Source organism: Puma concolor, chromosome B1, assembly GCF_028749965.1.
Source record: "Puma concolor isolate L17-30 chromosome B1, mPumCon1.1.hap2, whole genome shotgun sequence".
NCBI classification, from domain to species: Eukaryota; Metazoa; Chordata; class Mammalia; order Carnivora; family Felidae; genus Puma; species Puma concolor.
This window is the reverse complement of record NC_141670.1, coordinates 147,268,173-147,295,826: the sequence shown is the minus strand read 5'-3', so window position 1 is coordinate 147,295,826 and position 27,654 is coordinate 147,268,173. Positions and strand designations below refer to the sequence as shown.

The 27,654-nt window shown below is 39.6% G+C and overlaps 1 long non-coding RNA gene across 1 annotated transcript; it reads left to right on the top strand.

The window, feature by feature from the left end:
- Positions 1 to 402: 402 nt before the first annotated feature.
- Positions 403 to 27,125, top strand: LOC147581928 (uncharacterized). The gene is made up of 3 exons (XR_015249790.1): positions 403 to 478; positions 25,725 to 25,826; positions 26,839 to 27,125. It is a non-coding gene; the product is annotated as an uncharacterized LOC147581928 (long non-coding RNA).
- The last annotated feature ends 529 nt before the right edge of the window (positions 27,126 to 27,654 follow it).

The window sequence follows — 27,654 nt, the reverse complement described above, 5'->3', positions numbered from 1 at the left end:
CTATTATTTTATTATTTCAAAAACCTTATAAATGTTACACACTTCAAAGATGACATGACTTGCAAATTGAACAATGACTTAGTTCTATTCCTACTGTTTGCGGATCAAGAACTTGACATATCCTGGATGGATTGCTTTGTAATTTTCCTCACAGTTAGCACTTGGTATTGTAATGATATTCCCCTCAAATTATCACTTGTTATTGAGAAACAAAAGTTAAAATAACTCGTCCAAATATGTCAAGTCATTGTCACGGCTGGGATTAGACCCTGAAGTTTCTGATTTCTCTCTCCTGGCCCTCAGCTTATCTAGTAAGGACTCTATTTCCTCTGTTCTCTATTTCCATAAGGCCACTACCAGTATCTCATCTAAATGCGAGCTGTCGTGGACAATGCAGTCAGTCTTGAGTGGTCTCCTGCGGACTTTCATGGTCATGTTTGCAGCAAATTGAGCACTTTCCGGTCCTTTCATTAAACAGGTGAGATTGGTTTACCAGTTAACTAACTTGTGCTAACCTCCCTTCTGTTTGCAATGTGGCTTCAGGACCCAGTGTGCAACTGAAAGGTGGAGCTTGTTTCTTCACAGTGAATTTGTTAAGTGTTGACTTACAGTGTTGAGAATCATCACAGTTCTACTTATCTCCAGGATCTGGAATTCTTCTCAGGTCATGCCTGAGGGACATTTTGTAGGGGGAAGATTTTTCCTTTTCCTCCTGCCTAGAAATGGTAAGTTACACAATCCCAGGTAAAAAGCATGGCCACAGGGCCCAGCACCCAGAAGAAGTCATGGGAGGACTTGGACTGTCATCAAATGTAAGATCTGATTTTCAAAAAAAAAACAAAACCTTTCAGCTGCCAGAGAATCTAGGAACGCAGTAGATCTCCCTTGAATGAGGAAATAGAGAATGAATGAATATTTCAATGATATTGTGAGGCAGTGAGAATACGAGAGCCTGGAAGAGAGAGACTAGAAAGAACCCAAGAAGAGCTGGACTTTCTAGGGCAAGGGGAAGCACAGACAGAACGCCGGATCTAGAAAGCACTGAAGAATCCAAAGCCCGTGTTTAAGGACTGAAACTGTTGACTTAGGAGAAACCACAGTACAAGAGTTGCAAACACTACTTTAACTTGTTAAACTAATATCAGTGGAAGTAAATAGCTGGCTCCCATTTGGAAAATAACTCGTCCTCTAAATGACTGGAAATTTGGGGAGGAACTAAGGTGGCAGAGAGTAACAGGATCCTGGACTTGCCTCATCCTTTGAACACAGCTAGATAAGTATCAAATCATTCTGAACACCCAAGAAATCGGTCTGAGGACTGACAGAATAAACCACACAACTAGAGCAGGAGAAGAGAGCACATCATGGAAGGTAGGGGCTGTCGAGGTGTGATTTGGGGAAGAAACTGATCCCAGGTGCTGTGGAGGGCAGAACGCCCTGATTGTAGAGAGAAGAGGAGAAGGGGGGGAGGGGCAGGGAGTGAACAGAACATCACACAAGGAAAACACTTTTCCAAGGCCATTGCCTGGGAAAAGGAGAGGAGCTGATTTTCCTGAGTTTTTACAAACAGTGGAGTGCAAAGATGGGGGTTTTAGAATTCCACACCCGGGCTGATGTTGAGCCTGGCAGACACTGCAGTGCTCCTGTGAGGAACAAGGGCAGAGGCCCAGGTGTGGACGGTGTTATCTGAGAAGGCCCTGGGATGCACTGGGAGAGATAATTTACCCTTCTTCAAGTGCATCTGGGAGAGGTGGTATTGCCTCTCTGGGGACAAAAAAGCTGGTGGGTGACATTATGCTCCTCCCCCCCCCACATTAATATAGACACAGAGACACTTGCGGAGGGTGGCCAACATGGACACCAGCTTTTTGCCGCTCTTTATTCCAAACTCCAAGCTCCTGGGTGTTGGTGGGACTTCCCTTTTGGGACAAACCTGCCCCACCATGACAAGACCCTCCCCCAGAGGTCCAGCATGGGTCCATGCCACACTAGGTCCCTAAAGTTTGGAGGGTGTTTTTATGCTCATTTATTTATTTTGACAGGGGGGAGAGGCAGAGAGAGAGAGAGAGAGAGAGAGAAAGAGAATCCCAAGCAGGCTCCACACTATCAGCACAGAGCCTGTCACAGGGCTCAACCTCACAAACCATGAGATAATGACCTGAACTGAAATCAAGAGTTTGATGCTTCACTGACTCAGTCCATCCAGGCACCTCTAAAGTTTGGAGTTTTAAAATTCAATCAGGGACCAGCTGAGGGGCTCAGTCAGTTAAGCATCTGACTCTTGATTTTGCCTCAGGTCATGATCTATCCTTGGATGGAGCCCCGAGCCTGCTTGGGATTCTCTGTCATCCTCTCCTTCTTCCCCTGCCATGCTCATGCTCTCTCTCTCTCTCTCTCTCTCTCTCTCTCTGTCTGTCTTATAAGTAAATAAACAAACAAACACACTTGGCCACCTGGAATAAAACACAGGTGCACTGCACTGCCAGGCAGGCAGATGGCTGGGACACAGACAAGGTGAAGGCAGGCAGGGGTCTGAGGGGTGCCTGGGACACACGAGGGGAGACGGTTCACTCTTCTGTGAGGGCTTCCTGGACAATCGTGGGCACAGAATCTCCTCTCTAGGGACAAGGGATGGGGCTGGTGCCATTTTCCTCCCCTGCCCCTCAGCGTCAACTAACTACAGTAAACAGCTCTGTAGTTAAAGTGCCACGTACACTAAGCCCCACCCCTTGTGCTCTGCAAGTGCTGCTTTACTAGGGCAAGTGTGCCTGAGAACCAGAGCAGCAGTGAGACCCTCCCCCAGAAAAGCAGCACAAATTTTCCAAGTCTACTGAACATAGGGTTCTGCAAAGCCTCAGCTCTAGTGGAAGTGGCATAGGGTCTCTCTTAACAACCAGACCAGAACACATCTAGTTAAAACTCTCCACACTCTAGCCAAGGTCCAAACACTCCCCACTGCAGGCAGGGAGAAACTCTGCCGAGGACTGACCTGAAGGAAACAGCAGCCAAAACACAGTGGCAAAGTGCACACTGCACACACCAGAAACACTTCCTGAAGTGCCAGGCCTTGGATGGTATATGGACTCTTCTTAATAGAGCTGCTACTCGAAAAATCAGGAAACACAGCAGGTTTTTCTAACACAGAGAAGAAGACAGAGACCTAGACAAAATCCAAGACAGCGGAATTCATCCCAAAAGAAAAAAACAAGACAAGAGGGGCGCCTGGGTGACTCAGTTGGTTAAATGGCCGACTTCGGCCCAGGTCATTATCTCACGGTTAATGAGTTCGAGCCCCGCATCAGACTCTGTGCTGACAGCTCGGAGCCTGGAGCCTGCTTCGGGTTCTGTGTCTCCCTCTCTCTCTGCCCCTCCCCTGCTCGCACTCTCTCTCTCTCTCTCTCTCTCCCTCTCTCTCTCTTTCTCAAAAATAAATAAATATTAAAAAAAATTTTTTTAAAAAGAAAGAACAAAAATAGTTCACAGCCAAGGATCTAATCAGAATAGATATAATTAATATGCCTGATTCAGAATTTAAAACAACAATAATAAGGATACTAGCTGGGGTTGAGAAAAGCATAGAAGATACCAGGGAGTCCCTTATCACCAAGATAAAAGACCTGAAAACTAGCCAGGCTGAAATAAAAAATGTTCTAACCAAGATACAAAACCGACTGGGGCAATGACCACAAAGGAAGGAAGAAGCAGGGAATGAATAATTGATAGAGAAGATAAAATATGGAAAACAATGAAGCAGAAAAGAACAGGGAAAGAAAAATATTGGATCATGAAGGTAGACTTAAGGAACTCAGTGACTCCACAAAGTATAATAACATTCATATCTTAGGAGTCTCAGAAAAAGAAGAGAGGGTAAAAAGGACAGAAAGTTTATTTGAGGAAATTATAGCTGAAAACTTTCCTAACATGGGGGAAAAAACAGACATCCAAATCGAGGAGGCACAGAGAACTCCAATGAAAACCAACACTATGATATATTGTAGTAAAATTTGTAAGATACAGAGATTAAAAAAAAATCCTAAAAGCAGCAAGGGAAAAGAAATCCCTAACTTACAAGGAAAGACAAATAAAGCTCATGACAGATCTCTCCATAGAAACTTGGCAGGACAGAAGGGAGTGGCATGATATATTCAATGTGCTGAATGGGAAAAATATGCAGCCAAGAATCCTTTATCCAGCAAGGCTGTCATTCAGAATAAGAGAGATAAAGAGTTTCCCAGAGAAAAACTAAAGGAGTTCATGCAAGAAACATTAAAGGGGACTCTTTGAGTGGGAAAGACTAAAAGGAGCAAAGACTAGAAAGGAACAGAGAAAATCTGCAAAAACAATGATGTAACAAGGAGTGCAATGGCTAAACTTGTATCTATCAATAATCACTTTGAATATAAATGGACCTAATACTCCAATCAAAAGACATAGGATGTCAGAATGGATAAAAAAACAAGACTCATCTATATGTTGCCTATTACAGGCTCATTTTAGACCTGAGGACGCCTGCAAGTTGCAAGTGAGGCGATGGAGCATTTGTCATGCTAATGGCCATCAAAAGAAAGCTGGAGTAGCCATACTTGTATCAGACAAACTAGATTTAAAAACAAAGACTGTAACAAGAGATGACAAAGGGCACTATATCATAATTAAGGGTCTATCCAAACTAAGATCTAACAATTGTAAATATTTATGCTCCCGGGGCGCCTGGGTGGCTCAGTTGGTTGAGCGTCTTACTTTGGCTCAGGTCATGATCTCATGGTTTGTGGGTTCGAGCCCCACATCCGGCTCTGTGCAGACGCGCTTGGTGTCTGGAGCCTGCTTCTGATTCTGTGTCTTTCTCTCTCTCTGCCCTCCCCTGCTCATGCTCTCTCTTGAAAATAAAATAAAATAAAACATTAAAAAAATATGTTTAAATATTTATGCTCCCAACTAGAAACATCCAAATATATAAAATGATAACAAACACAAAGGAACTCATTGATCAGAATACAATAACACTAGAGGACTTTAACACCCTACTTACAACAATGGACAGATCGTCTAAACAGAAAACTGACAAGGAAACAATGACTTTGAATGACATACTGGACCAGATAGACCTAACAGGTCTATTCAGAACATTTCATCCAAAAACAGCAGAATACACATTTTTTTTAGTGCATATGGAAATTCTCCAGAATAGATCACAAACTGGGTCATAAATCAGACTTCAAGAAGCACAAAAACATTGAGATCATACCATGCAAATTTTCAGACCACAAGTTTATTAAACTTAAAGTCAACCACAAGAAAAAAATTGGAAAGACCAAAATAATATGGAGATTAAAGAACATCCTACTAAAGAATGTATAAATTAACCAGGAAATTAAAGAAGAAATTAAAAAGTACATGGAAACCAATGAAAATGAAAACATAACAGTCCAAAACTTTTGGGATGCAACACAAGTGGCCATTAGAGGGAAGTATATAGCAATACAGGCTTACCTCAAGAAGCAAGAAAATCTCAACTATGCAACCTGACCTTACATTTCAAAGAAAAAGAACAACAAATAAAGCCTAAAGCCAGCAGAAGGGAATTAATAAAGATTAGAGCAGAAATAAATTACATAAAAGCAAACAAAAAAATAGAACAGATCAGGGAAACTAGGAGGTGGTTCTTTGAAAGAGTTAATAAAATTGATAACCGCCCCCCCCCCCAGCCAGACTTACCAAAAAGAAAAGAGAAAGGACACAAATAAATACATCACAAATGAGAGAGGAGAAATCACAACAAACACCACAGAAATACAAACAATTATAAGAGAATATTATGAAAAATTATATACTGATAAACCAGGCAATCTGGAAGAAATGGATAAATTCCTAGAAACATATAAACTACCAAAACTGAAACAGGAAAAAATAGAAAACTTGAACAGACAAATAACCAGGGAAGAAATTGAATCAGTAATAAAAAATCTCCCAACAAACAAAAGTCCAGGGCCAGATGGCTTCCCAGGGAAATTCTACTAAACATTTATTATTATTATTATTATTATTATTATTATTATTACTATTACTATTATTATTATTACTTTATTTATTTATTTTGAGAGAGAGAGAGAAAGAATGTGGAGGGAATAGCAGAGAGAGAGGTAGAGGGAGAGAATCCCAAGGGCTCGACGCAGGGCTCGAAATCACAAACTGTGAGATTGTGACCTGAACCTAGAGCAAGAGTCACCCAGGAGACCCCTACCAACATTTAAAGAAGAGTTAATACCTATTCTTCTCAAATTTTGTTCCAAAAAATAGATATGGAAGGAAATCTTCCAAACTCATTCTATGAGGCCAACATTACCTTGATTCCAAAACCAGACAAAGACCACACTAAAAAGAAGAATTACAGGCCATGGATGCAAAATTTCTCAACAAAATACTAGCAAATCAAATCCAACAGTACATTAAAAGAACATTCACCATGATCAAGTGAGATTTATTCCAGGGATGCAAGGGTGGTTCAATATTTGCAAGTCAATCAATGTGGTACACCATATTAATAAAAGAAAGGATAAAAACCATATGATCCTCTCAATAAATGCAGAAAAAGCATTTGACAAAGTAGAGCATCCATTCTTAATAAAAACATGCAACAAAGTAGGGATAGAGACCATACCTCAACATCATAAAGGCCATATATGAAAGACCCACAGCTAATATAATCCTCAATGGGGAAAAAAATGAGAGCTTTCCCTCTACAGTCAGGAACAAGACAGGGATGTCCAAACACTATCTTTGCTTTGCTTTGTCCAAACAAAGCACTGGAAGTCCTAGCCTCATCAATCAGACAACAAAAGAAATAAAAGGCATCCAAATCAGCAAGGAAGAAGTCAGACTTTCACTATTCACAGATAACATGATACTCTATGTAGAAAACCTGAAAGACTCCACCTAAAAATTACTAGAAGTGATCTATGACTTTTGTAAAGTTACAGGTTACAAAATCAATGCACAGATATCTGTTGCATTTCTATACACCAGTAATGAAGCAGCAGAAAGAGAAATCAAGGAATAAATCCTATTTAAAATTGCACCAAAAACCATTAGATACCTAGAAATAAACCTAACTAAAGAGGTAAAAGATCTGGACTCTGAAAACTATAGAATATGAAAGAAATTGAAGAGGAAAGTAAGAAATGGAAAAAAGAGGGGCACCTGGGTGGCTCAGTCCATTAAGTGTCTGACTTCAGCTAAGTTCATGATCGCATGATTTGTGGGTTAGAGCCCCTTGTCTGGCTCCACTATGAAGGTACAAAGCCTGCTTGGGATTCTCATGCTCTCCTCTCTCTCTGCCCCTCCCTCACTTGCTCTTTCTCTCTCTCTCGAAATAAATAAATAAACTCTAAAAAAAAAAAAAAAAAAAGAAATGGAAAAACATTCCATGCTCATGGATTGGGAGAACAAATATTGTTAAAATGTCTGTACTGCCCAAAGCAATCTACACATTCAATACAATCTCTGTCAAAATATCACTAGCATTTTTTGCAGAGCTAGAACAAACAATCCTAAAATTTGTATGGAACCACAAAAGACCCCAAATAGCCAAAGCAATCCTGAAAAGAAAAGAGAAAAGAAAAGAAAGGAAGAGAAAAGAAAAGAAAAGAAAAGAAAAGAAAAGAAAAGAAAAGAAAAGAAAGGAAGAGAAAAGAAAAGAAGAGAAAAGAAAAGAAAAAAGAAAAGCAGGAGACATCATAATTCTGGACTTTAAGCTGTATTACAAAGTTGTATTCATCAAGACAGTGTGGTACTGGCACAAAAGCAGGAACTCAAATCAATGGAACAGAATAGAAAACCCAGAAATGGACCCACAGATGTATGGGCAACCTATCTTCAACAAAGCCAGAAAGAATATCCAATGGAAAAAAGACAGTGTCTTCAACAAATGGTGTTGGGAAAACTGGACAGCTACATGCAGAAGAATGAAAGTGGGCCACTTTCTTACATCATACACAAAAATAAATTCAAAATGGATGGAAGACCTAAATGTGAGGCAGGAAAGGATCACAATCCTAGAGGAGAACGCAGGCAGCAACCTCTCTGACCCCAGCTGCAACAACTTTTTACTAGACACATCACCAGAGGCAAGGGAAACAAAAACAAAAATGAATTATTGGAACCTCATCAAGATAAGAAGTTCCTGCACAGTGAAGGAAATGATCAACAAAACTAGAAGAAAACCTTCAGAATAGAAGAAGGTATTCGCAAATGACATACCTGATAAGGTTAGTATCCAAAATATATAAAGAATTTATAAAACTCAATACCCAGGGGCATCTGGATGGCTCAGTTAAGCATCTCACTTTGGCTCAGGTCATGATCTCACAGTTTGTAAGTTTGAGCCCTGTATCAGGTTCTCTGCTGTCAGTGCAGAGCCCGCTTTGGATCCTCTGTCTCCCTCTCTCTGCCCCTCCCCTGCTCCTGCTGGTGTGCACTCTCTCTATTGAAATAAATAAATATTTTTAAAACACCCTCAACACCCAAAAATCAAATAATCCAGCAGATATAAAGGGGCAGAAGACATAAATAGACATTTTTCCAAAGAAAACATCCAGATGGCTAAGAGACACATGGCAAGATGCTCAACATCACTGATCATCAGGGAAATACAAATCAAAACTACAGTGAGATATCCCCTCACACCTATCAGAATGGCTAAAATTAACACAAGAAACAACAGATGTTGGTGAGGGTGTGGAGGAAGGGGAAGCCTCTTACACTGTTGGTGGGAGTGCAAACTGGTGCAGCCACTCAGAAAAACAGTATGGAGGTTCCTCAAAAAGTTAAAAATAGAACTACCTTATGATCCAGAAATTGCACTAGTAGGTATTTACTCAAAGGACACAAATTCAAAGGGATATTGATTCAAAGGGACAAATGCTCCCCAGTGTCTATAGCAGCATTATCAAATTGCCAAATTATGGAGAGATCCTAACTGTCCATTGACTGATGAATGGATAAAGTAGATATGCATATACACAATGGAATATTACTCAGCCATAAGAAAGTTTGAAATCTTGCCATTTGCAATAATGTGGATAGAGTTAGGGTGTAATATGCTAACTGAAATAAGTCAGTCAAAGAAATTCATGTGCGAAATCTAAGAAGCAAAACTGATGAACATAGGAAGAACAAAAAGAGAGAGGCAAACCATGAAACAGACTCTTAAGTATAGAAAACAAATTAAGGGTTGATGGAGAGGAGGTAGTCGGAGGGATGGGCTAAATAGATGATGAGTATTAAGGAGGGCACATCTTGTGATGAGTACTGGGTGTTATAGGTAAGTGATGAATCACTAAATTCTACTCCTGAAACAAGTATTATACAATAGGTTAACTAACTGGAATTTAAATATAACTTGTAATAAAATAAAGGAATGAATGAAGAGTGAAAGAATGAATGAATGGAAATTTGAAATTCTTTGGGGTTAACAGCCACTACAGAGAAAAAATAAGGAGTCAACAGGCAGAAAGCATAGAAACTCTCATGAGAATGTCTAAATAAATTTTCATTCAAAAAAATCCAAGCTTTAAAACAAAATCATGCCTTTGACACAGGAATTACATATCTAGGAATATATCCTAAAAGACGATCTTAAATAATTGAATAAAAAACTATACACAAAAATAGCAATGTAATATTTTTATGGTGAAAAATGAGAGCAATGTAAAAACTTAAAAAGGATAATAGTTGAATATATAATGTGTACCATAGAAAATGAAGTCATAATATACGGGGTGCCTGAGTTGCTCAGTTGGTTAAGCATCCCACTTTGGCTCAGGTCATGGTCTCATAGTTACGGGTTCGAGCCCCATTTCAGGCTCTGTGCTGACAGCTCAGAGCCTGAAGCCTGCTTTGGATTCTGTGTCTCCCTCTCTCTCTGCCCCTTCCTGCTCATGCTCTGTCTGTCTCTCAAAAATAAATAACCATTAAGGAAAAGAAAAGAGAAAGAAAAGAAAAGAAAAGAAAAGAAAAGAAAAGAAAAGAAAAGAAAAGAAAAGAGAAAAAAGAAAAGTCATAATATTCAAGCAAATTAAAATATTTAAGTTGTGCATTGCAATATATCAGATGAAAAAAATGAAAACTTTGCACTGGCATAATATTCTTTATGTGCACAAAAGTTTAAAAATATAGATAATAATTATCTGTTAACAATGCAGTTATGAGTGGCATTTCTTTCTTTTGTTAATGACATTTATTCTTAATTACTTTCCAAATTTTCTAGAGAACATGAGAAGCAGTCTTACATGATGTATCAAAACTCTGCATTTGGCTGTCCAACTTCTCATTTTTACTAGCATTACCATCTCATATATTCTACTAGGTTTGTAATCTTGGGCATTTTACTTAAAATTCTTGTGGCCTCAGATTCCTCATCTGTGAAAATGGGAGAATAATAATACCTACCACATAGAGCCGCTTTAAATATTAGTGACCTAATGTAAATTATTAAATGAAATTAGTAAATGAAATAATGTACTCAGTACATTATTTCATGAACAGTCCCTGGCACATAGTTAACATATATTTTAGTCATTAAAACAAATAACACGTGTGTGTGTGTATACACACCTACTCACACATACATTTTCAAGTTTTAAAATAATAAAAATAGGGGCGCCTGGGTGGCTCAGTCGGTTGGGCGTCCGACTTCAGCTCAGGTTATGATCTCCCAGTTTGTGAGTTCGAGCCCTGCGTTGGGCTCTGTGCTGACAGCTCAGAGCCTGGAGCCTGTTTCAGATTCTGTGTCTCCCTCTCTCTGACCCTCCCCGTTCATGCTCTGTCTCTCTCTGTCTCAAAAATAAATAAATGTTAAAAAAAAAACAAAAAACATTATAATCCCGCTTAGTTTACTTGCAAAGCATGCCTCTCCCCTGTAACTTCATTCATCCCTGCTCCTCATGGATCACATTTGTCCAGTCCTCTCCTGATGGCTCTGTGCTTTGGAATGGATGTGACATAGAGGTTTTTCTACGAACCACTGAATGTGGGAAGTCTAATGATCAAATACCTTTTCTTCATTCTCCAAGGAAACTCCCATCTTCTCTAAAGGCTCACTGTAGAAAGGGAGGATATGTTAGAAAAACTGAGTCAAGTTCATTCTGTATACTTTCCCAGTCATTGAATTGCTTCTGTATATTTTCCCAGTACCGGCAAGTTATAGTAGATCTCTACCTCACCATAAAGGGGGCAAACGGTGGACAGAAAGAGCCAGTCCTCCCGAGTATAAAACTGCTAGAGAGCTAAACAGTATGATCCCAGCTCTCCATTCATGATCTTTGTTCCTGGTGTGGTTTAGAAGCAAACCATAGATCAGATTTCTGCTCTGGGTTTACTAGAGCTGCAGTTGAGCAACTTATTGAGTTTCTGAACGCTAAATTTCCCATCTATAAATCAGGATTATAAATAGTCACTTCAGACAGTTATGGGAAGGATTAATGAAATATTTCTTAGGGCAAGATGTGTGGTATGTATTCAATACATCCATTCAATCATAGCTACTACTACAGAAACTAAAGAACAAAGGAAGTGTAGAGTTTCCATAATGATGACAAGTGCTAATAATTGCCAGCATTTAATATGTGTCCAGCACTAGTTTGAGCATTTTGCCTAAATAACGTAGTTAATCTTCACAACAGCCTAGAGACGGGGTAACATTATTAATCTATTCAATATTAATCTGCACAATATCAATTTCCTCTGTTTTGTATATAATGAGGCTACTGAATATGAAATGTAGTTTGGAGATACTTTGGAGTTCCTTGCAACTGTATTACTCTTGACAAGAGTTAATTACTCTTGTCAAGTGAGTCAAGAGTCTCACTCTTGACTATGAATTCTCTCTTCAACGACAAACACCAGATCTTTATATTCCCGGGTGTGCTTGGCTTGTGGAAAATATACAATAAGTATATTTTGAAGAGAACCTCCCTGCCTGCAAGGATGGAAATCACTCCTACATCCAGTTCAGAAGTTCATTTCATTTAACATTTCAGGGACTACAAAGGAAGAGATTAATTGTATCTTCTTCATTCACAATACACATTTTGAGATCAAAGTTTTATAGTAAATATCAAGATCATTCATCAGTTTGTACTGAATAACAGTTGAATAGAGATCGTGTTCTAGGTGTCAGAGATTATACTGCTACTGTGGATCTCTTCACATTGTGTTTCTGGCACTTCCAGACATTTCTATGAGCGTATTGAATCAACCACAGCATAGTTCATTCCTTTCTTCTGGTTTTGCTCAAGGCCTGTACCCACCCAATTAATTAACTCAAATGTGTAGAAATTTGAACCCACCATTAGATGATAGAAATAACCAGAGACACAAACCACAGTCTGAGGAATCTGGTTCAATGTCCACAAATATGGATGAAGTCAGACACATTGGGATTTACACATCTCTGAATTGCAAGCAGCACGCTGGAATGCATACTAATAAAAAGTCCTTCTCTAAATTCTCTTCTGCATTAGGACATCAAAGAAAGCAAATGGCAAAGAATGTTTATTGTCATCATAAGAAATCTGTTGGAACTCTAAAAATCTCCTGCAGAACAGCATTTCTTGAAATGTCCTTGAGACATTTCAGGGAAGAATTGGGCATTAAATGACTCTTGCACAATACACCTATTTTCTAATAATATGAATATTTAAGAAATAGGACTTTTACATAACCTTAAAACTCATATGCAAGTGGTTTGTGGCCTGGGTATTTAACTTTCAGAGTCATCATTTTACTGGCTTATGGAAATGCTGTGGTTGTTCAGGTATGTGTTTTTATATTCCAACAGGGACATGAAGTCATTAGAAAAGCCTTTAATTTCCTTTAGACTTTTGCTCTTCAGTAATACCAAATGACCCTCATTTAAAGACACAGCACCTATGCTAATGGTTCCCGGGAAACATCTCCTTTGAAGTAAACATTCAACCTTTCTTTTTTAGAGAGTGGCTTCTTTTAGAGCGTCATTTGCGAGAACTGTTAATATTTATACCACTTTCTTTTTGCTAAACTGTTTTAGGGGTCTGACATAACTTTGAAATAAATGCGAGTGAAATATTCATTCTGATGCTATAACAGAAAGATAGAGGGCAGGGAGAGTGGGCTGTATAAAATACATTACACATTTCCTGTTAGAATGCTCCATAATTAATATATCACTCTCCTTGAGAACTTCAAAAGAAGACGCAACGTAGGTAGGAATATTACTCATTATAGACTGCCAATTTCACATTTGAAATTAAATGGTCAGAGATAATGGAATGTAGATAGTCCTGCACATATTAGTAAAGGATTATGATTGATATAGGACAGGACTCTAGACAAGTCAAGCTGACCGGTAAGGATGTAAATATATAAACAAAGAGGATCATCTTGAATATAAATAGTTTCCTGACAGTCCAAAGGTACATATCCAACTATTAGTAAATAAAATACTGACAGGTCAGCCAAAGGTAGGTTAATGAGCTACTTTGGAAGGGGAAGTGCCTATATCTACACAATGAATTTAAAAAATGGGTGTGGAGTCTCAGCCAGACAGAAGCTTAAAGAGAAGTCATATATTCTGCAAACACCTCTTTTGGAAAATATCCATCAGGAACCTAAGGGATAAACTTGAGCTTCCTAAAACCAAGGGTGACCTATGGCTTCCCGCTGACATGGGCTCAACCTTAGCCTGGAGGTAATCAGATCATATGTTGAGACTTCTGAGAGGTCAGCATGGATTTTGTAAAAACAGAGTTCACTTGGTACCTTGGTCAGATAATATAAGAGGTCAGGTACTATAAGAGTCAAGAAAATGGTCAGGTCATACAAGAGGCAAGAAAAATAGAACTTCCCCAAAGAAGGACTCCACATGAAGACATAACTATGGGTAGCTGAGGAGTCTCATTCCCTCCACTCATTACCGGAGGGGCACACGCCTCATAGGCAGACAAGAGTAAGACCTGGGGTCTATGGAGCACTAAGAAGTATAGGTAATGCTTGGGGGAATGCACATCATTTATTAACATTGGTTACATTTTCAATTAAAATATCAATTGAGTAACACGATGTATAGTGAAATGGATAACAAATTTTAGTCCATGATCAGGTGTACAAGAAATAAATATATCTCTATTATTCTGTAGTTCATCTCAATTCCTACCTTTAATTCCATTCTGCCTGGGTGGTGGACACACAATCTCACCTGATCTTTGGTTCTGTCCTTTTCTGAGGCTTGTTTACAAATTAGGAGGTAGATACAGAACTGAGATGACATGGTAGAGTGTAAACCCTAACAGCTGTTTTTTATTTTTTGTAATGCAAGTGCCTGACTGAAGCTTTGATTGCCTAGCAACCACTTCAGCGAGGCATCCACTTCAGGGATGGCTGTTTCCAATAAATACACGGCCAGCCACATGACTAGGTAAAGAGCCAGATACCTCCCCCAATCTGAGGCTCCCTAGTTTTGGATATCTTGGTTGATTTCAATAACTGACCATTTGGGCCACTCATTTCTTCTCTTCCTGTGCTCTAAACTCCTGTTCTTATGCTTTAAATTCACCAATACAGAGTGAGCCCGCAAAACCCTAAGCCCCTACCCTTGACCTCAATTAAAGCAGAACCCAAGGCTCAAGCCTTATGTGTGTGTCCGTGTGTCTGTGTGCAACAACACATCGTTCTTGCCAAATGCTTGCCAAATTGTTGCCATCTACCTAAGAGATGTTGAAAAGCTAGCATTGGGGCGCCTGGGTGGCTCAGTGGGTTGGACGTCCGACTTCGGCTCAGGTCATGATCTCGCGGTCTGTGAGTTCGAGCCCCGTGTCGGGCTCTGTGCTGACAGCTCAGAGCCTGGAGCCTGTTTCGGATTCTGTGTCTCCCTCTCTCTCTGACCTTCCCCCGTTCATGCTCTGTCTCCCTCTGTCTCAAAAATGAATAAATGTTAAAAAGAAAAGAAAAGCTAGCATTATTATGCATGGTAGGATTTACATTATAAATGCTGGAGACCAAATCCCTTTCATTGGATTGGAATGCCCTGTTCAGGTGTAATTGAGTTACCTTAACTGCCAAGTATCTTCCAAGGGACTGGCAGTATGTTGTGTGGCCCCAAGTGCTCCATGTAGTTTCCAGGATTTGTCAGTAACAAACCTTTTATTTTTTACCAAAGTTTCCTGATGGTCCATTACTGAGGGCATCTTGCATTCATACTAAGAATCACAGGGCCGGTCCAGCTACAACATTAGTTATTGACAGGCTGGGACCAGCACACAACATATGGGAATCCTTGGCACATCAGTGTCATTTGTCTACTTGGCATCCACAGTTCTGTATACATTTTCCATCTGCCTGAATTTCTCAGGTACGTGGCTCTCTTCGCACCTCCAGGGATGGGATCAAAAGGAAGTAAATCATTATGTTTCTTTCATGCCATTGCTAGGGCATATTCCTATGTTCTGGGAGGCCATCTAAGGCCTCCTCTGCCCACACTTCTCTAGTAAACCACTTTTTATTCGATCTCTCAAATCCATTTTGGGTTTACCACTTCTCCAACACTCCTCTGGTAGAGATAGCACAGGGTCCCTCTCTCTGGAACTCACCAGTATCTACACTGTCATGAGCTCCCCACCCCTTCAATCCACATCACCTCCACACCAGTGAAAACTTTTCTTGTCTTTAGAATAGATTTTCTCAACCTGAGCACTATTCACATTTCAGACAATATTTTGTTGTTAGAAGCTGTCTTGTGCACTGTAGGATATTTAGCGGCATTCCTGACCTCTACCCAATAGGTACCACGAATACCCTCTTTTCCAAATCAAATAATAAAAACTGTGTCTGGACTTGGCCAAATGTTCCCTATAAGCAAAGTCACCCCAGTGGGAACCACTATTCTTTTCAAATCTCAATCATTTCAAGTATTTTGTCTGATCTTTAAATCCTCGAAATGCCCTGTGGGTTTATCCTATCACTTCAGGGCTGGGGCCAGGGAAACCATGTATGAAAGGAGAAAGTAGCATATTTAAAAAATCCTCTCATAATAATTCCTGTTCTTGATCATGTAATCCTTCCTCTTAAATAAATGAATAAAAGAGCTTTTATGTAATCTCTGCAAGCGCTATCATACTGTTTAACTGATTACCATTTGTAAGTGGACAGAGAACAAATAAGACAACTGGAATAGTGACAGGTGAAAAATCATGAAGAAATACAGAGTTCTTTAATTTTTTAATCAGTTTACAAGTTACATTATTATAAAATATTTTAGAAATTTGAAAGAGTATAACAATAATCTAATAAGTAGCTGTTTGCCCACCATCTACTTTAGGAACTAAAATGTTTCCACTGCAGTCGAAGGCCCTGTGAACTCTCCCTGATCGCATCTCCAGAGGTAGCCCCTATTTTAAAGTTGATGATGAAATGTGTACAACCGCATGGAAGTTCTCCCTGCTAAGCAAACATGGTGGCCTGCACGGCTACTCCAATATTCAATGTTTTTTTGGAACTGTCTAGTGGCAGCAGAAATTTTCAAAATCAAAAATGTTTAGAGAGCATGAGCTTTGGCTTCTTCAGAGTAAGAACTCGGCTACTGTTCTGATAAAACAGAAACAGCCATTCGAATAACTAGACGTGTCTTTGAGATACCAATCAATCTCCGTCCCGTTCGCCCAATCTTATTTATAACCTCTTTGTAAATAAATGCGTAACAGTAGACAAAGAATTATCAGGGATTCTTAGCATGGGTCCTGAATCAGGAAATAGGCATTCTTGCAAAAACAGTGTGTGACAGAAGCATGGAACATTCAGAGAAGTATCAGAACAAGCATAGATGCTGTTTTTCCATAGACATTCTTATAAACTGTTAGCACTATTTCCTTGGATAGGAAGAGGAACAATATAAGAATTCATTGTATACTTGAGACTTCGTTCAATGTACACAGGTATGACAAGAAGAAGCATATCCGTGAATAAGTACTCTGTGTTTCTTCCTCTTTTACCTAACTTGTTCCAGGATTTTTGTTCTGTTGGTTAGAGGGAGAAGTACTTGGAGGCTTGGACGGAAATAAAATCTAGATTTATTTTTCAGTAAAGAGAGCAGTGAGGTTATCCCAAAAAAAGCCCATTGAAACTCAGAAGCTAAACAGGGGATAAAAGAATTGAGAAGAAATTGAGCCAGCTCTAAAGACTTTTTAATAAGGCTTTAGGGATTGGCAGGGAGAAGAAATTCGGGGGAAGGGAATATAAGGAGGGTTTTCAGGATATAATTGAGTGGAGTAAATGTCTAGGTTTTGCTCTGACCCAAACCATGTGATTCTTCCCTGTGACATTACAGACAGATTTTGGTTAATTACTAACACTATTTTCCAGCTGGAATGTGCCGGCTCAGGGATGACACTCGAAGGTTGGGACCCTGTCCTTCAGGAATGGGATATGTATTCAAACAATGGCCATTATATGGAATGCCATTGGCTGGAATACACACATGGATGGGGGAAATTAGGAGTCGAAGTAGAACTGACATCTTCTGCCACCATGCCCAGCTACCCACTTGCACATTTTGTGCTTCTGGAACTCATGATGCTAAGCTCGGACGACTCGCTCTGGGGTTCTGGATCCCTCCATAGAAGAACGACCAGCACCCAAGACTGTGTCTCAGGTTCTGATTTTAGGAGGGTGAAGATTACAGCAATTCTTTAAAAGAGGGAGGGTGCCAAAAATTCTTTGGTCTACAGAAGTACATTTCTCGCCAAGTATGATATAGATTGTAAAACCAGTTCTTTTTCTGTGAATCTAGTTGCTCACTTTAGAGTTCTTTGGTTTGCGTTTCTTTGATCCCGTGTTGTCTTCTCTTTTTGGAAATAGCAAGTTTACCCCCAAACACTCATCTTAGTTCAAATTCGGGGGTAGTGCAACGCCCGATGCTCTGACCCTCACTTCCCTTACTGTTCTGTTACAGTAAACAAAGTTAAGATATCACCTCAATTCTGGGACATGTTTAACACTTGCTCAAGAGCTTACAGCTCTTATACGTTTTCCTCAAGGGGCCTGATTTCCTCACAGTCCCCGTGGTTAGTTGTGTTGGAGATTTTCGACTACAAATTTAAACATCTAAGTGTGGTCTGCCACTGGACTGAGTCAGACGCCCATGAATCCTTTTTTTTTTTTTTTTTTTTTTTTTTGATTCTGATCAATATGTTGACAAATCTCCTGCCCTCCCTAGGTGATCTTCCCATCTGTGATGGGGCCACCCAGCACTTAACTATATCCCAGACTAAAAGGAACAGAGTTAATAGCCCTGAGGACCTCTTGGATACTGAAATCAGGAGAGGGCCTAATTCCACTGCACTTTCTTGTGTTTATTATCTAAATTATTTCCATCAGTTGTTTTATTTTGATGTAGCTGGAAACCTGCTTTAATGACAAAAGAAGAAAAAAACTATCTTTCGCACTTTCATTTAGTAATTGAATTCTGATACGGGGATATTAAACTACTTTTAAGTGAGAGAAACAAAAGCATTAAAATCCCGAATGACATACTAGTTCCGAACATCTCTTTCTGAACCTCCTTCTGTTCGATCAATACTGTGTTGCCGCCTTCTAATAGCAAGGATACATGGCTCTGGGTAAAACAATGCCGGAATCTACAGGACACCCCCGGGAAGTGAAAAATGGCATTCAGGACCATGCCATTAGAACAGACACATGAACCCTTCCTGCACTAAGGCTCTGGGTATGAAAATATAAGCTGGGAGGAGGAGGGGCATGGGAAGAAAGGGTTACCCGTGGCTGGAAAGCTCGTTTCTTGACATTTTACTTTTGGCATAAATAAAATGTTTGTTTATTTATTTTTGAGAGAAACCGGGCTGGGGGAAGGGCAGAGAGAAAGGGAGAGTGAGACTTCGAAGCAGGCGCTGCACTGTCAGTGCAGAGCCCGATGCGGGGTGTGATCCCACAAACCATGAGATCATGACCCGAGCCGAAATCTGGAGTCAGACGCTTAACCAACTGAGTCACCCAGGTGCCCTCGGCAAATTCTTTTTAAAGGTCATTGCTAGCAGCTTTGGATTATTCATTCACTGGTAGCATCAAACACTATAATCAGACCAATGACTTATTTGATCTGTAGCACTGAGGTGGGGGTGGAGACGGGGCAGGGGGGTGGGGGTAATTTTTATTTGGAGGAAGAAGTAGAGGCTCTGGAGGGCAGGATCTGTCCCCCAAAGAGCAGTGGCAGAGCTGAGGTGCAAGGAATAGGGGGAAGCCAAAACGGCTTACACAGAAAAACTGTTTAAAAATTGTGACTTTGCACTTTTGCCTGGTGAACTCACAATAATATGTCCAGGTTAGTACAAAGAGGGCAAAATTTCTCCTTACCAATTCATCCCAGTTTTCCCAGTCACGTGCGGTCCCCAACTGGGAAAGGAAAGGGGTTCACTTAAAGGAGTTGTGAAAGACAAATGTGTATATGCCTACACCCCGCCCCCCTCACGAGTGTTTAAATACGTTTTCCCCCCTCATCCTTAATCACCAATATATTTAAACATTAGGATTTATAATTCCCAAATGTTTATCGTTTGTAATTATCATGCAATATTGCAAGACAGGCACAGAAGAAATTGATGGTTCAGAGTAGGAGAAATGACACAGCTAGTTCAGAGTTACCTATCTGCAGGACAGGATTAATTATGAGGAAGCTTTTGAAATAGAGTAGAATGCTGTAAAACATGCCCTACACTGATAAGTACATACCTTTAAAGTTCAAAGGAGGATTCAATCTCCAATTCTTATAAATCCTACCCCTCACCATCTTTTGGCTCCATGCCTGCCACTCCTGCATTGTCCCTACCCCTGTATCTGTCTCCTGGAATATGATTATAAGCCAACTTAGATGTTATCCTCAACTGTTCTTTTTTTCTCACCCATTCCACATCCAACACAGCAGGACAACTTGGTTCACTTTCAACATTTAAGCACATGCACTGCTACCCTCCTGGTCTGGACTGCCATCTTCAGCCCCCTGAGCGACTACAGTCACCTCTTAACTGGTGTCTGTAAACTGACCCATGTCTACCCTTGACACGCTTCCAATAAAGTCCTTTCAAAATATGCCAGACCGGGACTCCCCTCTGTTTAAATCCACCATTGTCTCCCCTCTCTCAGAGTTAATGTCCAAGTCCCTGGAAGTGAGCCAGGGAGGGTTACATGCTGTGTGTCCTGTTCTTTCTCTGACTGCATTTTTGACAGTGTTTTCCCCCTTGCTCACTTGCCCCAGCCACACAAGGCTCCTTACTCAGCTGCCATGCTTCCATTTTAGGAGTATTTATCCTTTTTTTTTTTTAAGTTATTTTTCTTTTTAATGTTTATTTATTTTTGAGAGAGAGAGAGAGAGAGTGAGTTGGGGAGGGACAGAGAGAGAGAAAGACACAGAATCCAAAGCAGGCTCCAGGCTCTGAACTGTTACCACAGAGCCCAACGTGGGGCCAGAAACCCACAAATAGTGAGATCATGACCTGAGCAGAAGTTGGACGCTTAACCTACTGAGCCACCTAGGTGCCCCTAGGAGTATTTATTCTGCCTGAAATTCTCTTCCTCCCGATATCTACTTGGCTAAATTCCTCACTTTCTTGAGATCTTGCTTGTACCTGCCCTTCCCCAGGAGGACCTCTTCTTCAGGTTTGTCCTTTCAACAAATCCCTCTCAGTTTTTAAGCACTTCCTCACTTTCTCATGGAAGAAGCTATTCCAGGCTCCCTGCGTACTTTCCCGGAAGCTGTTCTCAAGACTTCCTTAAAGTGCCGTTCATCTGTGTAATTTGGTGTGTGGATATTGTCAGCCATAAGGGATGACATGGGAGAGAAGAGATGCCCAGCATTCACCCCCCCACAGACATCTGCTCGAGGCAGCAGCTCCTATCACAAAGTGCCATAATCCAGAATTCCAGATACCCACGGCACCTACATAAACTCTTGAAGACTCCATTACATAATGGATTCCATTTGCTTTTGCAAATGTTTTATTAAATTAATTAAAAAAATAAACACATTCATTTGTATCCTCTTAATACTGTGTGGTCTCCTGACATCTTGGATTACACTCTTTCATAATGGAAGCCCCAGATTTGAGTATAGTTTCCAGCAACTTGGGTGTTTAATAAATATTTGATCAGGGAAAGGGAGGAAGGGCCATCTTATCAGTTGTATCAACAATTCAGATAAAAAAATATGGAATGAGAGACTATCATTAATAAATCCTGCAGCCAGTGCCTGGCAAATAGCAGGTATATTGTAAGAGTAAGCAAAGTAAAAGCTAAAGTGATTTCTGCAACCTGTTAGTCCTGAGATATAAGCAGCAGAATTTTTTGTGTGTGGTTTATCATATTTTCAATATTCCCATTGCCAACATAATAAACTGGTAAAAAAATATGAGAAAGCATATTTCATGTTATTCTTATGTAGTCTCAAATTCTGTACCTTTTCAAGAAACCTATGTTGAAGTGTATTTTTAAATTGAGTTTTCCTCATTGAGTCAGCACAAAGGAAATGATTGTCAAGAAATCATGTGTAAAGGCTAAATTAAAAACACAAAGGCAACTGATGAATTCTGAGCAGGAAGTATAAAATCTGAGAATTATGCTTACAGTGTTTGTATCCAGTCAATGATTGCTAAAACACTGATGTAGTTTTATACAAACTAAAAAAAAAAAGTTACAAATAAATTAGTGTGTATGCTGGCTTTGGAAAATAACTACACTTCTAACTGTAAGAATAAATCAGAGTTTAGGATTGTAATTTACTCTGGAAGCAGAGGAACAGAACGCTGGAGGAACACATAGATGTAATTGATAATAGGAATGAACTTCTAGTTCTGATGTTCATGGTATGTATTCATGAGTGTTCATTTTGATTATGCTTTTCATTACGCTTTCAAATTTATATCTTTTTTAAAAGTTATATGTATACATATTTTTTTAGTTATTTATCTAGTTTTGAAAGAGACAGTGTGCAAGTGTGAGCAGAGGGGAGGGGCAGAGACAGAGGGGGAGAGAGAGAATCGCAAGCAGGCTCCGCTCTGTCAGCACAGAGCCTGACGTGGGGTCGGATCTCATGAACCATGAGATCATGACCTGAGCTGAAATCAAGAGTCTAACATTTAACCAACTGAACCACCTAGGGACCCTTAAACATTATGTCTTTGGTAAATTCTGTTGTTTTGCATGTATTAATTGTCCCATAATAAACTAGTACATAGTCAACATTTTGAAAACTAGTGATCTAGTATTTTAAGACTTTGGTTTCCTCATATTGGCAGATGGGGGTAATAATCCTCATAAAATTATTTTTAAAATTATATATATAATATATAATAATATATAAAATATGCGACACAGTGCCTGGCATTTACACATCTATTATTAACTATGTATGTATGTACATATGTGTGTATGTATGTATATAAGTGACCATTTATGCTAATCTTTGTTCCAATTTTGAGTTTTTGGTAAGTTTTAAAACATCATGTATAATGAATATTGCATTTGAATCCATCTTGAAATGTTTTAGGTATACAAATACATTTTTGGTGAAAGTGGCGATCTTAATAGCACATTTATCTTGGAAAATAAACACCGAATAACCTTGTCCAAAATGCACAGAGAATATCAAAATATGCCCGCCATCTAGTGTTACAAATGCTGTCCTGAGGGCTAGCTGAAAAAGTCCTTGCTACAAATTAACTGACTGTATAATCTTAACAATTCATGTAGAACATTAAGCTGGAAATTCCGGACATAAGAGGAATCACATTTGATTAGGAATTGTGATTTATCTACACTACAATTAGACTGTCTAATTTTACCTTCTTTCTTACAAGACAGATGCTGGAAAGACTTTGCTAGAAGAAGTTCTATAATTCTGTCTTATATCTGAATCTTTTCCTGAGATCAAAATCAAATTATGGAATAAAGTGTACACAATCAAACCAAATCTCTCATTTACTTTGAAAAGTCTATGAATTCCCTTAAAAATGTAATTTTCTATATTTTGGCAAAGATATATCTTCAGGCCAATAAGCTAAAAATTAAATTAAATTAAAAATAAATTTAAAACAATATACGGGGCACCCAGGTGGCTCAGTCAGTTGAATGTCTGACTCTTGATTTCAGCTCGGGTCATGATCTCATGGTTCGGGAATTCGAGTCCTGCATCGGGCTCTACAATGACAGCATGGGGCCTGCTTGGGATTCTCTCTTTCCTCTCTCTCTTCTCCTCTCCTGCGTGCGCACTCTCTCTCTCTGTCTCTCAAAATGTATAAATAAACATTAAAAAAATAGAAAAAAATATATCTACTCAGACCCTCCAGTTGAACTCCAGACTGCACTCTTTCAAGCAATGTTGGGTTGTCCACACTTTTTTTTTTTTAATTTTTTTAACGTTTATTTATTTTTGAGACAGAGAGAGACAGAGCATGAATGGGGGAGGGTCAGAGAGAGAGGGAGACACAGAATCTGAAACAGGCTCCAGGCTCTGAGCGGTCTGCACAGAGCCCGACGCGGGGCTCGAACTCACGGACCGTGAGATCATGGCCTGAGCCGAAGTCGGCCGCTTTAACCGACTGAGCCACCCAGGCGCCCCGGGTTGTCCACACTTCTGACCACCTTTTCTTCTGCAAAAGCAAACAAACAAACATGGAAGACATTGTACCTTTTACAGCTCGTTTTTCAGGCTCAATTCAGAATCAGTTGGGAAAAATCAGCAGGGATGTGTTTGGATCTTTCTATTGAAGATTCAATTAATTCTTTTCATCATCCCATGGCTTTGTGGGTCATAAGAGGCACTATTACATCCTTACCATATTCCAGGCAAAATGTTCAGCATTTCATATGTGACCTCATTTAATCCTCACAAAAACCTTCGTGAAGGAAGTATGATCATCTTGAAGTAACTTATCCAAGCTACACTACTATTACATTAAACTAGACTAACAAACTTCTGACCCTAGTGTTAAGACACTTAACCACTAATAACTATGATATGGTAGTTCCTATATGCTCAGTTACACTATATTAATTCTTTTCCCATTTATTCAAATATTATCTATCAATTGCAATCAACTGCCAAGTGTTTCCTATAGCATTATATTACCTAGTCTGGAAATAATTTTTCATTGTCTGAAAGGAAATTTTTGAGGCTCCATCGGAAGACTTTAAGGATTCTGAGATGAGAGGAAGAAAGAATGAATTAGTCATGGTTTGATGAAACCTTTAATCTGAGGCTTTCCTGATAGGATGTTAGATGATGTAAAATCTATAGTTTTTCTCTGCATTTCAGGTAGAAGAAGATAAAGAGGCAATGATTCTGAAACTGTTTTGAAAATACTCAGGTAAAGCCCCAAAATGAGTAACTATTAACTAGCCAGTTTATAAAAGACAGAAAAGGTAAAGATTAGACATTTTTCCCAACCAAGCATGCTAGGCCATGTACTATTTGAAGTGTTCAACGTCAGCAGGATGATTTATTTACCACTTTTATTGAGACTAGTCTTAAAGAAAAATGTCTAGACACATTTAACAGCCTTTTTGCCCATTTCAAACCTATGAGGCTTACTTTTCTCTCTTCTAGCCAAACGCACAACTGATTATTAAATGGACCATCTACACTTTGGATTATTATCACCATGCATTTTTGCCACAGTACCTTCTTGCCATTTGGTTCATTTTCCATGAGTGCAGAGCCATGAAAGATATGGATGTGGGGCCACCTGGTGACAGATGTAGAAAAATCCTGGAGACTGAACCCAGGGATTAGGATTTTGGTTTCCATTTCTAAATTGTTACTTTTCAACAAATACCTTTTGCAAAAGGGCATCATATGGTAATGGCTGATTCTGACTAATGAAGGGATAGTTACCTGTATCCCAATATAGTCAGTTACACTATTGAGTTGTTTCCATGTGCCAGCCACTGCCATAACCCATCTGCACATATTATATCACTTAAGGCTCAGAAAGATCCTATAGAGTAAGTGCCATCATCTCTCCTTTATACAGATGAGGCAACTGAGATTTAGAGGAAATAAGTAATTCACTTAGGATCATGAAGAAAGAAAGTGAGATCTTAGGAAGCCTCAAAATATTCTGGCTCCAAATGGGGGGAAATGTTGCTGTATGTGGGTACAAAATTACATAAAATATTAAGAGGTAAATCAACATATTTACCCTTTCGTAACATTTAAACCTTCAAATTGCGTCTTATTAGCCTATTTTGGAGCAGAGAGTCAGTTTTTACAAAAACACAGGGCAATAGGAAAACACCAAAAAAATGTGGAAAAAAAACATGAGCTGATGATATTATGAATAAACTCAATAGTGTAGAAATTAAAAAGTATAAATACATTACGTCCCCCACACTCGTAACCCTATGATCTTACTCTTGACCTTTAAGTATGTTATGTTAAAAGAGGGCGTGTGTGTGTGTGTGTGTGTGTGTGTGTGTGTGAGAGAGAGAGAGAGAGTGTGAGTGGTCAAATTTACCACCTTAATCAGATTTAAGTAGACAGCACAGTAGTGTTAACTCTGTGCACATTGTTGTACAACAGATCTCTAGGACGTTTTTGTCAGAGTCTGTTTCTTGAGAAGCCAATCTGTGACAACACTTGAATGACCTAACTCCTCTTCAGGTGTTCTGAGGTGTTACTGTCCTTTCTCCAGCATATCCCAGTAGGCTTGTCATATGAAGCCGTCCTGATGAAAACGTGGTGGACGATACATAACGCAGTCTTTGCAATGATCACACCCCCTTCCGTGGCATCGGTGAGTACTTCCCGTGGAACTGGAAGATTGGAGTTTTCCTTTTTGTGGCCCTCGTGAGGAGAAGATAGGAATCGGAAGGCTTTCCCCTGGGAAGTTTTAGGCGGACTCCTAAAGGTATTTTTTTATTACTATTAGAGAGATGCCAAAAGCAATGTGGCAGGTATCTACCAGAGTTTTTGACTTAAATCCTTCCTAAAGTCTTGGCCATCCTATTTGAACTTTTAGAATTAAATGTATTTATTCAAAATCGATGTCACATTAAAACTCCATGCGTGGGCAAATCTGCATCTGTAAAATGGGGAGGTTAGATTATTATAACCTCATTTCAATTATATTGTGGTAATTTAAAAATGATGGAAACTTTTTTGCTAACTTGCGTAACAAATAAGATATAGCATGAAAGATGTGGCATGACTTTCGAGCTAGACCAGACAAAACCTGAGGCTTCACCTTGATCTTCAGGACCATTCTCCATGGGAGCCTCTGCCCAGACCAGTGTTTTCCTCGGGACCTGAGCAGCAGGGTTAGAAGGAAGGAATTACAAAGGGGCAGGAAAAAACTTTTGGGGGATGATGAATTTATTCATCATCTTGACTCTGATGATAGTTTCATGGATGTATTCATACATCAAAGCCCATCAAATTGTAAATTTTAAATATGTAAAGTTATTGTAGGGAAATCATGCCTCAATAAAGCTATAAAATGAGAGAGAGACATTGGTTAGCTCAGAGAATTTCCCTAGGAACCAGAAAGACTGGGGGGATCCATAGCTGAAAAACAAGTCACCTACATTTCACAGTAGAATTAGGCTGACAAAGGCAATGCAACTGTCCCTCACTGGACAGGGACACCACAGATTGTGGCATCACTGACCCCTGGACTCCTGGAAAGTGATAGCTTTTATGAAAGTGATTGCTTCCTGTACTGCATCTGACGAGGGGGCGTCTGCTGCCCGTGCAAGATTAACATAGCTCTTTCGGGTGAGTTTCATCACAGTCCATCTTGTTTTTAGGTACTGAATCCTACTGGGACTGCCTACATAAGCCCAGAAGTATCTACTTACACTCATAAAAACCCCATTGAGCAAGCAAAAGTGGTTTTCTTCTCATCTTCAACAGCTCTCGGTACCTGGCATTACCATCTCACAAGCTAACCATGAAAGCCTGGTTGAACAATTCACGACAAGGCCATGACGAGTAAATATTGGCCAGCCTTAATTGACCAATAAAAGTATGGAAACCCAGAGTCAGTCACATTTTATTTTTTACAGGAGTTTTGCACTATGACAATTTGAAAGGCACGCTGGGAATGAGATTCCACAATTATTGTACTGCCCAGTGTTCTTTGGTAGAGGTCCTTAGACCACTGGTCTCTACCAAAACAATTCTCCAAGATTGTTTAATAGGCTTGAGTTACTTGGGGCGCCTGAGTGGCTCAGTCGGTTAAGCGTCTGACTCTTGGTTCCAGCTCAGGTCATGATCTCATGGTTCGTAAGGCTGTGTTGGCAGCAAGGACCCTGCCTGGGATCATCTCTCTCTGCCCTTCCCCAGCTCGTGCTCTCTCTCTCTCTCTCTCTCTCTCAAGATAAATAAATAAACTTAAGAAAAAATAGTCTTGAGTTACTCAATGTTATGGTTTCTTACATATCAAGTATCCTTTTTATCCAGAAAATACACCTTGACTCTAGCACAAATCATCCCCTCCAATTTGTCCTTCTATTTCCCAGGTACTTGAACTTCTCCTAAATAAAAACTGTTTAAATCCAACACATGGGGTTTTCTGTAATGATTCCCAGGAGAGAAAAAGGGTACGATTTATTTTCTTTCTT